Consider the following 12,350-nt stretch of genomic DNA (forward strand, 5'->3'; position numbering starts at 1 on the left):
TCATTTGTCAAAAGAATAAAGCCTGCTTACACAGTCATGTCACATCGTTTCCGAATTAATACGAAAGTATACCATCCAAAGATATGTATTTATTCCAGAAAACATATTTTTAATAGCTCAAAAGACTTCCCTTACAGCAAAAGCGGAAACTTTTCCGCTGGAAATAAAATATCCTCGCTTGTTTATCAATACACAATGCGATTCGCAAACTCATGATATAAGCTTGTGTTTGATACATTTTTTCATCCCTCGCAATAAACAACTCCCCACATGCAAAAACTCTATTCAGGGGTGGTAAAATCATAAAAGCGATATGAAATATTTTCGAGGGGTTCAATACGCTATCACATGGAAGAACAATCTAATAAATATGCCGGTTATTTATTTCTTTATTGGATTGATATAGTTTTACTAGTATCTGTTGAAGTTTTCTCAATGCTCTTTGTCGAACGCTAAAATTTTGTGTTATTTTAAAGCTATTGTAATATTCTACCACATTGTATATATATTGTAGACTGTTTTGAAATAATACTCTCTTTATCAAGCATCGTTCATTTTACGTAATACCATTTTTATACGTATTTCGTATTGCGAAAAGTGAAAGATGAATGATAAGGAGAGTGTTATATTACCATACCACAATGTTAACAATGCTTTTAATATACAAAATATGTTTTTACATAAATCATAGATGTTTTTGGAAGCATAAATTCTAATGTACTCGTAGTAACATAATTTTTTTGACATCTCAACATATATGAAGAAGTATACGGTGATAAGTATATGAAGTCTGGGCATTCAAGGGGCTTACGACTATCATAGGCTTGTTTTAGTGATTGTTTTACACACGTGTAACATTTACCAATTCCACCCATGATTGACAACCACACGACTCAAATTCTTGGAATTTCTATATTTATGGTTCAATTTCGAAATATAGTGCTTGAATCACTAGAGTTTCACTAGAAAAACAATTAAAATGAAAAATAACTACTATAATTGGAGATAATTTAGATTTGTGAACAAGTATTTGGACACACTCAAAATATAGTACTCGTAGTGATATTTATGTTTTGACTTTACCAATTTGACTTTACATCTGCTTAGCCTCAGCAGATGTAAAGACAAATTGGATGTTTTTTTTTATTTCCTTAAGGTGTATATCCATTGGTATCGAAACAAGAAGCAAATTGCTTTGAGTAGATACATTCACGGCTCCATATATAGCGTTCCATTTCAATCAAATCTGACAGCAAACACACTGAAAATAGCAGCGATGAACGAAAGGTGAAATTTCGAGATAGTGATCGTATTACAATATCCCAATGATGGTTTGAAAAAATGCATTTTGGGTAAATTTTAACCATTGTTTGATTACCGTTTATCCTGACTAATTCTACCGTAGTAGCAACCAATATACCAGCAACCAGCAACCTACATACTTAGGATACATTCGAAATAAGGTTTAGAAACACTTAAATAGATTTTTGGCAGTAATGGGAAGACTACAATTAGTTTTCTATTGAGAACTGTAATCCATATCTGATTTTATGATTGAAAATAAAACAAAATTATATGAAGGAGATTCTATACAATATGCAATATTAATGACAGTTACCGATTAATAAAATTGACTATGAATTAGGTTTTTTCAAAGAACTGAATAATAATATTAAAAAAAAAATGGTTGCACAGCACTGTACACGTGATGGCAGTCAAACTTCTTAAAAATAAAGAATGAGAGAAATTTTATGTGAGAGTCAGAGAGAGAGAGAAAGAGAGAGAAAGCATCTCAAAAGAAATACAACAATACAAATTTGAACACAAAATTTTTAACGTGTCCAAATACTTGTTCACAAATCTAGATTATCTCCAACTATAGGAGTTATTTTTTATATTATTTTTTGACATCTCATCAAAGATGAAGAAGAATATGGAAGGATGGGCATTTACGGGGCTTACGTCCGTCATAGGCTTGTTTAAGTGATCACTTTACACACGTGTAACGTTCACCAATTCTACCCATTATTGACAACCACACTACTCAAATTCTTGGAGGTTCTTTATATATGAACCAACTTTGAAACATTATTCTAGAATCACTATAACTTCACTAGAGACATCTATTGGTGAGATGAAAATTTTTATTGAGCTTTTTATCTGCTCAATAAATTGTAAGAAATTTTACTTTAAAAAATGTCTCTATTGAAGTGACATTATTTAATCTTCCCTGTGTCCAAATAAACAGTAAATAAAAGTCAGAGAAGTAAATGCGTAAATATAAACACACCCAGACGAGGAATCGCGTGGTCGAGTCTATAGCCTGGCGCCTCTTGTACGAGCAATGGCTAACTCGAGGGGGGGGGAAAGTCCAAAATATACACGGAAATCTGGAAAAGTCAAGAAATTCCTTCTTAATACAGACTCTGCCAATGAACCGACACATTTAAAGGGGCTGATTTATAGAAATGGAAACATTTCCGCTAGAGAGGAATCTACGAATACATGTTTATTTCTCGTATTTTGTATAGATATTTGGATTCAAGATTTCAGCCCTAAACGGTAGATAATTCAGGGTTTTCTCCGATATCTTGTTTCGCTGGACAAAGAATAAGGATTTTATTTGAAAAACTTATATATTTAAGAAAATTCTAAAAAATTTAAAAAAACATTTGTTTTTTTAATGATTAAAATGTTTTTTTCGGACCAAAGCAGTTTTTTTTAAGTACAATAATTGATTCGAAAGGGTTTTAAAAAATCTTTTATTTATTTGGCAGTCATTTTGTGGTAATATCTTTCCAAATTGAAATTTAGTTTTATTTAGTAAATACCACTATTTTTAAATAATCAATAATTTAATAACTTTTCCGAATTAAAAGTGCATTAAATTATTATTTTTATTGTTAAAATCTATTGGGACATGTTATTTAAAAATGGTGAGGAATGCATTGAATCGTATGTCATAAAAGATTTTATGACAAAGTGGTATATACTAAGTAAAACATAAATAAATAATATTACTAACTGCGTACTTCTCACGTAAAATTTTCATACAAAAATAAATATATTTTCTTTTATATTAAACGTAACATTTTTTTTTTAAATTTCCATAATTTCTCCCATATCTTAAAGCTTATGTTCAAATTTCATCCACTTTATGTTGGAGAATTTTATATGTAATTACCGTGTTGTATGAATCACGAATCTCGGAAAAATGTAAAAAAAAACTTAATCGGCCACGCAACAAAATCCTACATAAAGCCCAATTTGATCAGAGCTTCGCTACCCTCATTTTAAATCTCCCCCAAATTAGTATAAATTTCTGAAAATTACCAAAAAAACCCCTGAAAATTGTTGAAGCAATTTTCCGTTGAATTACGATTAAGTTTTCTAACGTAAGAAAATATGGCAGAATGAACCGTCTCACACCAAAAGGGAAATTAGCGCCTGGAGAAAGCTCGCTTATGCAAATAGGCTAACAAGATCTCCTTTACCGCACTTTACATAATTAGGCAAGCGACTGAAGTATGGTGTACTTCCTAAAGCAAGTTTTGGCATTGTTATTATTTCTTAATTAGTCGCTCTAGACGAGCTCGTAGAAGTCACGTAAAAACCCTCATCAGTCTGCTATACGACGTATAGAAATTTGAACCTGTTTTAATACTTTGAAAAAATCTAATATAAAAATAAGTCCAAATAATAAAAACCTCATTCAGTATGCGGTATTTCACAAGAACTTTATTGAAATTTTAGAGTTTTAGAGTTACAGAATAAGAGCAATAAAGTAATAGGATTATGGAAGTCTTAGCATTTACAGAATTTCGACGTGTCATTGGCTGGTTTAGTATTCATTTAACTGTGTGTAATTGAACACCCAAATTATTATTCCAATTCCGAAAGTTGATTTAATATATTTTACGCTTCTAAACATCGAATATATAATATCGGCAGAGACAATAGAACGTCACCCATTCTGTCTATCGAAACACTCTTAGCCTTCAACTCCAGCTCTTCACTGAAGTACTTTCACGTTTTTGGAATACTTGATTATTCCAAGTTTTTCTCGGTATTCCTCTTATTCTATTTCGTTTTGTTTAACTGTATTTCTTCACTCGTTTGCTCCACATGCCCAAACCATTTGGACACACCTTCTTTAATTTTATAGATAATGCTTATCTCAGCCTTGCATTGTTTCATTATGTCACCATTCGAACATCTACCATGCATCATTTTGCCTCACATTGATCTGATTTCCTCACATTTCAACTGCATTCAGTCTAATTTCATCCTACTTTTGCCAACTTCATGATTCACTTCCACACATTAGGGTTAGAACTGGTAATATATAACAGTAAAAATCCCTATAACGTTGAAATAGGTACCGCATTATCAGGGGGAATGTTACACATACTTAATTTTAAATGTTGTATTATTACATTTTAACCAGCAGAAAAGACTGAAATGAGTGAACTTAAAATTAAAATACTAACATTGTTCCCATTGAAAAACGCGGTAAATATTACAACGTTATAACGGGGTTCACATAATTAAACCCTTATCCGCACCCAAATGGTGCATAGAGCACTGTGTCATATAAACGCAGTGTTATCTTGATCGTTTATACAGGAAAGGTGATCAGCCCTCCGCTTCAGGTACCAGTCCATGGTAATTTTGAATAAATATTACAGTGTTTATAACGGGGTTTACTGCATGGATACGTTTTTTTTTTGCTTAAAAATAATTGATACCACATCTTACTTTAGACCAAATAATTGTAAATTATGTATGTAATTAATAAAACTAGTTTGGATATATTTTCCTTTGTGTGTAGCTAAAAATAAGGTTTCTAAAATAACCATAGAATCCTTGAATGAAACCACATCTGCATGTTAGTTTATGAATCCTAAATCTACCCTTACATCCATCACATAATCCTTGCGGTTCCTTCAAAATCCATGAAGATAAAGCGTTACTGTAATTGTGGTTTATGCTAAACAATTTTTTATCTCATTTTAATCATTTAACTTGACTTAATTTATCTACTTACTAGTTGTACCCGACTACGGGTTGCTGTGGTTCAATCTGATTATATGGAAAAAAGAAAATAGAAACGTTTTCTACATAACTAATACGGTTAATTTCACAACGTTTGTTGGAATACAGTATTTAATTCAGCTGTCAAGAAATACACTGATTGCCATCAGCATTTGCTAAGTATATAAGTGGAAATATTACGTGTGTATAAAGTGATCACTTAACCAGCGTATGACAGATTGTAAGCCGTGTAATTCCATATTAATTTTCATTTATGTTATGTCAAAAATGTGAAACATTTAACTTTATAGATAAATGTATGAGGCCATTTTTTCCAATATCTCACGAAAAAGATGAATATAATTCAATACTATGAGATGGGTTTCAAAGCTTCACTCTCTTTATAGACAAAACAGTGTTTGGCAATTTAGTAGGAGATAGAAATTCAAAAACACGTATCAAAGAGAACCCGAAATTCTCCTTCTCTTGGGTAAGGCGAGCTTAATTTAAGACCAAGCCGTCAAAGATTAAGTGGCGGCCTTTATCTGGAACTAAACAATTAGCGAGTGATTGACTGAGAGCTTTATGGAAGCCTTCAAACAGTTTTTCAGCATTTAAAGAGATAAAAAGTATTCAAACTCTTTGAAGTCTCATCCCTAGTTTTTGGGGAAACTGGATTTTGTTGGTTCGCAGTATGATTAATGCAAGTTCTATTATATAAAGGTTTCAGTATTTCAGGCGCAAAACTTTACGTGTGAGAATTTACAAGTATGAAAACCAAGGTTCAAATCATGTTTCTTTACTGCATTAAAATATCTTTATATTATAAACAAAACAAAACATTTTTTTATATTAGCGAGATTAACGTTCAGTATGTCATGTTTTAACACTTTCCTTGGTATTACACAAAGTGATCGATGAATGATAAGGAGTTTGTAACATTACCATACCATAAGGTTAATAATATTTTTAATATACAAAATACGTTATTAATTACTTTATTATATTTACGAGTCAAATCATTAAAATTTTATTCCAGCTACCGATGCGGCCAAATCACTCTCTCCAACAACGTCATTTATCAAAAAACTTAATTTTTCAGGAGATCGTTTGTTAAGTTAAAAATATAATGAAATGCATTAAAAATAAATATCAAGCCACTGATTAAACTTTTTACCGTGCAATAGATCTTTTTAGGTAAAGCCTGAATGTTTTTCTCCATTTGAAAAATATTTCGTATATTTGAAAAAAAATATTAAACAATACCTTTTCTTCAAAATGCAAAAACAACACTTTCTGCCCTGTAGCGGGTAAATATTAAGTTAAAAATATGTAATTTTTGCTGGGATATAGTACATTTTTTGGGCATTCTAAAAACACGCACAACTGAAAATTGACGATTTTTGATGTATGACGTTGTTGAAAGGAGTGAGCGAAATGTGCAATGATCGATTTAAAAAAAAAAAACTTATTGAGTAACGACGTTCAATCGTTATTCAACTGAGTTTTTATATTGCTTGAAACAATTCTTTTCAAAATCACGAAAATTTAGCGTCTAGATGTCAAAATGACGGTAAAATTTTAGTAAATTCAGTTTATTAATGTAGCTTTTCAATCGAATTTTAGTAGTAAAATTACAGCAAAAAGACCGAATTTAGCTTGTATTTTTTGTACTTTTTTTGCAAAGTACATGCACCAATAAAAATTAGGTTTTCTCATTTTTCTGTTCCAGCAGCGTAAAAAGAGAATTTAATATTAGCTTGCATCTGAATATGCCCGAAGCCACAAAGTTTCTCAGTTATTTTTTTTTAAGTGGCCCAGGAGAAATTAAATTTTTCTCGCTTTGTGTACCAGATACCTTCTTGTTTAATCAACGAATCCGTACCAAATTCAAGTTTATAGAATAATGTACACTTTCTGACACAGCCTTCAACGGATCTGCAAATGAAAAAAATATATTTGTATGTATAAGTAAAGCGAAATGTTTCGAAGGAAAAAGCTTTGATATCAAAAATATACAATTTGTAAGTAAAGAAGTCAGAAATATTACTTTGTTCTTTTGATTCTTATGAACTGATTTTATTTATACAAAAAAAAATCGAAATTGAATTATGGGTTGAGATTTCTTTATTTATTTTTATTATCATTCGTGGAAGTGAATCATGGAGTTGGTAAAAGAAGAATGAAAGTAAACTGAATGTAGTAGAAATGCAATCTCTCAAATGAATATGAGGCAAAACGATCTATGATACATATTCGAATTATGCCTTGCATTATAATGCCTTGCGTTATTTCCTTATTTCACAATTCGAACAATTAAGAAGGTTCTGGCATATATTGTACCTTGATGTAGTATTTTACGAAAATAACACATTATGAATTTTCTGTTATTTGATTATTATTATCATTATTATTATTATTGTATAATTTATAAATAAAAAAAAACAAGTGGCTCATTACTAAATCTCGGTTTCAAATTATGGCAGAGTGGATATGAACCATAAAACTCTGACTCTAAGTCTACGATACTAACCATGGAGCCGCTGCACAAAACTATACTTACTAATTAAGGTTTTTTTTATTTATGCTATTTTTGAAATACCTTTTTGTTACATTATTGTGTTTAAATTACAGTAAAAAGGAAACTTTGTCACATTTAATACAATAATTATTCTAACGATAGGATCTTTTTTGTTAAGCTACCTTTAGATTTTCATATGGTTGCATCAAAATTATGAAGGAAAAAGAATGCTCCATGAAAGTATGGAAAACAATAACTGTGGTGAAATTGAAAAGAGTGTATAGTAATGCGAAGCACTGCATTGAAAGAGAACAATATTCTAGCAAATGCTCTCATATTGTCATGGAAATGTTCAATGGCCATTTTGTATGTAGGGCCGGTGGCATAAAAGCAATAAGGCCATCGGAAAATGAAAAAGTTCGATAGTAAATTTTACTTTACGTGCATTGCGAGCAAGTTGATTTTGAAGCAAAGTTTCACGTTACGGGTAGTTTGGGTAGGAATCGGTTTACTCCGGGTGGGGTGTAAGGTGCCAAGTTCTGAATGGGAGAAAAGTAATAAATATCGTCTGCAAGAGTACTACTCGAGTCTTATATTTCCGCGATGCTTGCTACCGCTTATCCACAATATAACGATTTTTTAACCACAAAAATTGAGGTCAAATTGTAATAATTTTTTTGACATCTAAACACGGATGGTGAAAACTATGGTTGTAATGATTAGTACGTTTGGTTTCCATGGCGAAAGTCTTGGGTTTGATTCCAAAAAGTGTTTATACAAATAGTGTGATTTATTAGTACAATATTTATTTATTTACAATATTTTGAGTTCGTCCAAATGCAAATAGTTCACACATCTGAGTTTATCCACTTAAGAGTTATTTTTACAACTCAACATAGATAAAGAAAAATAAATTAGTCTGGTTATTTACAGGGCTTATGGACTGTCATAGGCTGGTGTGATCACTTTACCCATGATTGACAAATACCATACTAACTTGTTTTAACTCCTACATATATCATAAATCTCATGACACTTTATGTGTGAGTTTGATGTAGCCGATGAATTGATGGTTTGAAAAATCTTTTATTTAAGATAACCTGTTTATTTAGATTTTATGCAAGATAGTAACCGGGTTTTTTTATGTACTGTGAGACGCCTGAAAACATCTTATAATTTGACCAAATTATTTTCATCACAACCTTTTTGAGTATGTCCAGACCCTTATGATAAATGTCCTTGTTCACAAGCCTTGAAAATATCCAGAATATTCTATTCTTCTTCATCTATGTTGAAATATAAAAATAACTTGTAAGTGGAGAAATCCAGATTTGTAAACAAGTATTTGGATACACTTAAAATGTTGTAAATAAATACACATTAGACAAAAAAATAACTTTAATTTTTACCCCTGGGAATCAAACCCGAGACCTTCGGCATAGAAACAAAACGTGCTTACCACTACTTAATGGAGGCGGACAATATTTCATTTATTATATTCGTGCTCAATATAAACTTATTTATTTAAAATAAATACATTTCTATGCAAAGAATTTTGATATCAGACATGAAGTACTAATATAATATTTACATATAATTTCCTTCATATATATTAAATCAGGAACATACTAGACCATAAAATGTAATTTAGGACGAGAAAGCTCTGAAAAGCTCGACAAAAGACAAAGAAACTTAAAACATGCCATATTACATACAAATAAGGGAATGGAAACATGTGATGAAGTATTCTCAATATGAACCCTTACATAAATAACTCATCTTATTACTTACGCTAATAAAGGATATTCTTTCCCATATAATGGAGGAATTATTATTTCTCAGGAGAATAAATATTTTCCAAGAATGATAAATAAAGGGTGGCTAATTGGAGTTTCTGATGAATGGTTTTTCTTATAATTCCAATTTTATTTTGATTTCAGTTAATTGTAAAGAACATGTTAGATATTGATTACGGATTTGGCATTAATTTTGTAAAAATTATGATGATTTCAATGTTTAAATTTAAATTTAAACATGTAAAATATAACTTTTTTTATTATTTCGAGAACTACTAATGGTCCAATCAAGAGAAGACATCGCAGACTTTATTAAATTTTTTACAATATGTATTTTCACAAGCTGCTGAACATTCAAATTTCAACAAAAAAGTGTTATTTACAACATTTTGAGTGTGTCCAAATACTTATTCACAAAATCTGGATTACCTCCAATTACAGGAGTTATTTTCATATTATTTTTTAACATCTCATCAAAGATGAAGCAGAATATGGAAGTCTGGGCATTTACGGGGCTGACGACCGTCATCGGCTGGTTTAAGTGATCACTTTACACACGTGTAACATTCACCAATTCTACCCATTATTGACAACCACACTACTCAAATTCTTGGAAGTTCTATATATATGAACCAATTTAGAAACCTTGTTCTTGAATCACTAGAACTTCACTAGAGACATCTATTGGTGGGATGTAAAGAAGCTTTTTATTAAGCAGAAACTCTTATATTAGTATGTGAGGTCCAAATCCTGGATTATAATCACACACATGAGAAACGCCAGAAAATACCATTTTTATTTTTATTTAAGGTTTCTAAATTGGTTCATATATATAGAACTTCCAAGAATTTGAGTTGTGTGGTTGTCAATAATGGGTAGAATTGGTGAATGTTAAACGTGTGTAAAGTGATCACTTAAACCAGCCGATGACGGTCGTCAGCCCCGTAAATGCCCAGACTTCCATATTCTGCTTCATCTTTGATGAGATGTTAAAAAAAAAAAATAAAGTGTTATTTTTTGTGTCAAATTTAAATTCAATTCGTTAGTTTTAATAAAATAGTTACTTTTATCATGTGCTCTTTAGTATCATTTTTTGACATCTCATCAAAGATGAAGAAGAATATGGAAGTCTGGGCATTTACGGGGCTGACGATCGTCATCGGCTGGTTTAAGTGATCACTTTACACACGTGTAACATTCACCAATTCTACCCATTATTGACAACCACACTACTCAAATTCTTGCAAGTTCTTTATATATGAACCAATTTAGAAACCTTGTTCTTCAATCACTAGAACTTCACTAGAGACATCTATTGGTGAGATGTAAAGAAGCTTTTTATTAAGCAGAAACTCTTATATTAGTATGTGAGGTCCAAATCCTGGATTATAATCACACACATGAGAAACGCCAGAAAATACCATTTTCATTTTTATTATTTAAGCTTATAATTTGACCAGATAATTTATTTACAACATTTTGAGTGTGTCCAAATACTTGTTCACAAAATCTGGATTATCTCCAATTACAGGAGTTATTTTCATATCATTTTTTGACATCTCATCAAAGATGAAGAAGAATATGGAAGTCTGGGCATTTACGGGGCTGACGACCGTCATCGGCTGGTTTAAGTGATCACTTTACACACGTGTAACATTCACCAATTCTACCCATTATTGACAACCACACTACTCAAATTCTTGCAAGTTCTTTATATATGAACCAATTTAGAAACCTTGTTCTTCAATCACTAGAACTTCACTAGAGACATCTATTGGTGAGATGTAAAGAAGCTTTTTATTAAGCAGAAACTCTTATATTAGTATGTGAGGTCCAAATCCTGGATTATAATCACACACATGAGAAACGCCAGAAAATACCATTTTCATTTTTATTATTTAAGCTTATAATTTGACCAGATAATTTATTTACAACATTTTGAGTGTGTCCAAATACTTGTTCACAAAATCTGGATTATCTCCAATTACAGGAGTTATTTTCATATCATTTTTTGACATCTCATCAAAGATGAAGAAGAATATGGAAGTCTGGGCATTTACGGGGCTGACGACCGTCATCGGCTGGTTTAAGTGATCACTTTACACACGTGTAACATTCACCAATTCTACCCATTATTGACAACCACACTACTCAAATTCTTGCAAGTTCTTTATATATGAACCAATTTAGAAACCTTGTTCTTCAATCACTAGAACTTCACTAGAGACATCTATTGGTGAGATGTAAAGAAGCTTTTTATTAAGCAGAAACTCTTATATTAGTATGTGAGGTCCAAATCCTGGATTATAATCACACACATGAGAAACGCCAGAAAATACCATTTTCATTTTTATTATTTAAGCTTATAATTTGACCAGATAATTTATTTACAACATTTTGAGTGTGTCCAAATACTTGTTCACAAAATCTGGATTATCTCCAATTACAGGAGTTATTTTCATATCATTTTTTTAAAATGATATGAAAATAACTCCTGTAATTGGAGATAATCCAGATTTTGTGAACAAGTATTTGGACACACTCAAAATGTTGTAAATAAATTATCTGGTCAAATTATAAGCTTAAATAATAAAAATGAAAATGGTATTTTCTGGCGTTTCTCATGTGTGTGATTATAATCCAGGATTTGGACCTCACATACTAATATAAGAGTTTCTGCTTAATAAAAAGCTTCTTTACATCTCACCAATAGATGTCTCTAGTGAAGTTCTAGTGATTGAAGAACAAGGTTTCTAAATTGGTTCATATATAAAGAACTTGCAAGAATTTGAGTAGTGTGGTTGTCAATAATGGGTAGAATTGGTGAATGTTACACGTGTGTAAAGTGATCACTTAAACCAGCCGATGACGGTCGTCAGCCCCGTAAATGCCCAGACTTCCATATTCTTCTTCATCTTTGATGAGATGTCAAAAAATGATATGAAAATAACTCCTGTAATTGGAGATAATCCAGATTTTGTGAACAAGTATTTGGACAC

This window comes from Brachycentrus maculatus, unplaced genomic scaffold (genome assembly GCF_059751285.1).
Source record: "Brachycentrus maculatus isolate JH-2025_06_01 unplaced genomic scaffold, ASM5975128v1 h1tg000790l, whole genome shotgun sequence".
Taxonomy (NCBI): Eukaryota; Metazoa; Arthropoda; class Insecta; order Trichoptera; family Brachycentridae; genus Brachycentrus; species Brachycentrus maculatus.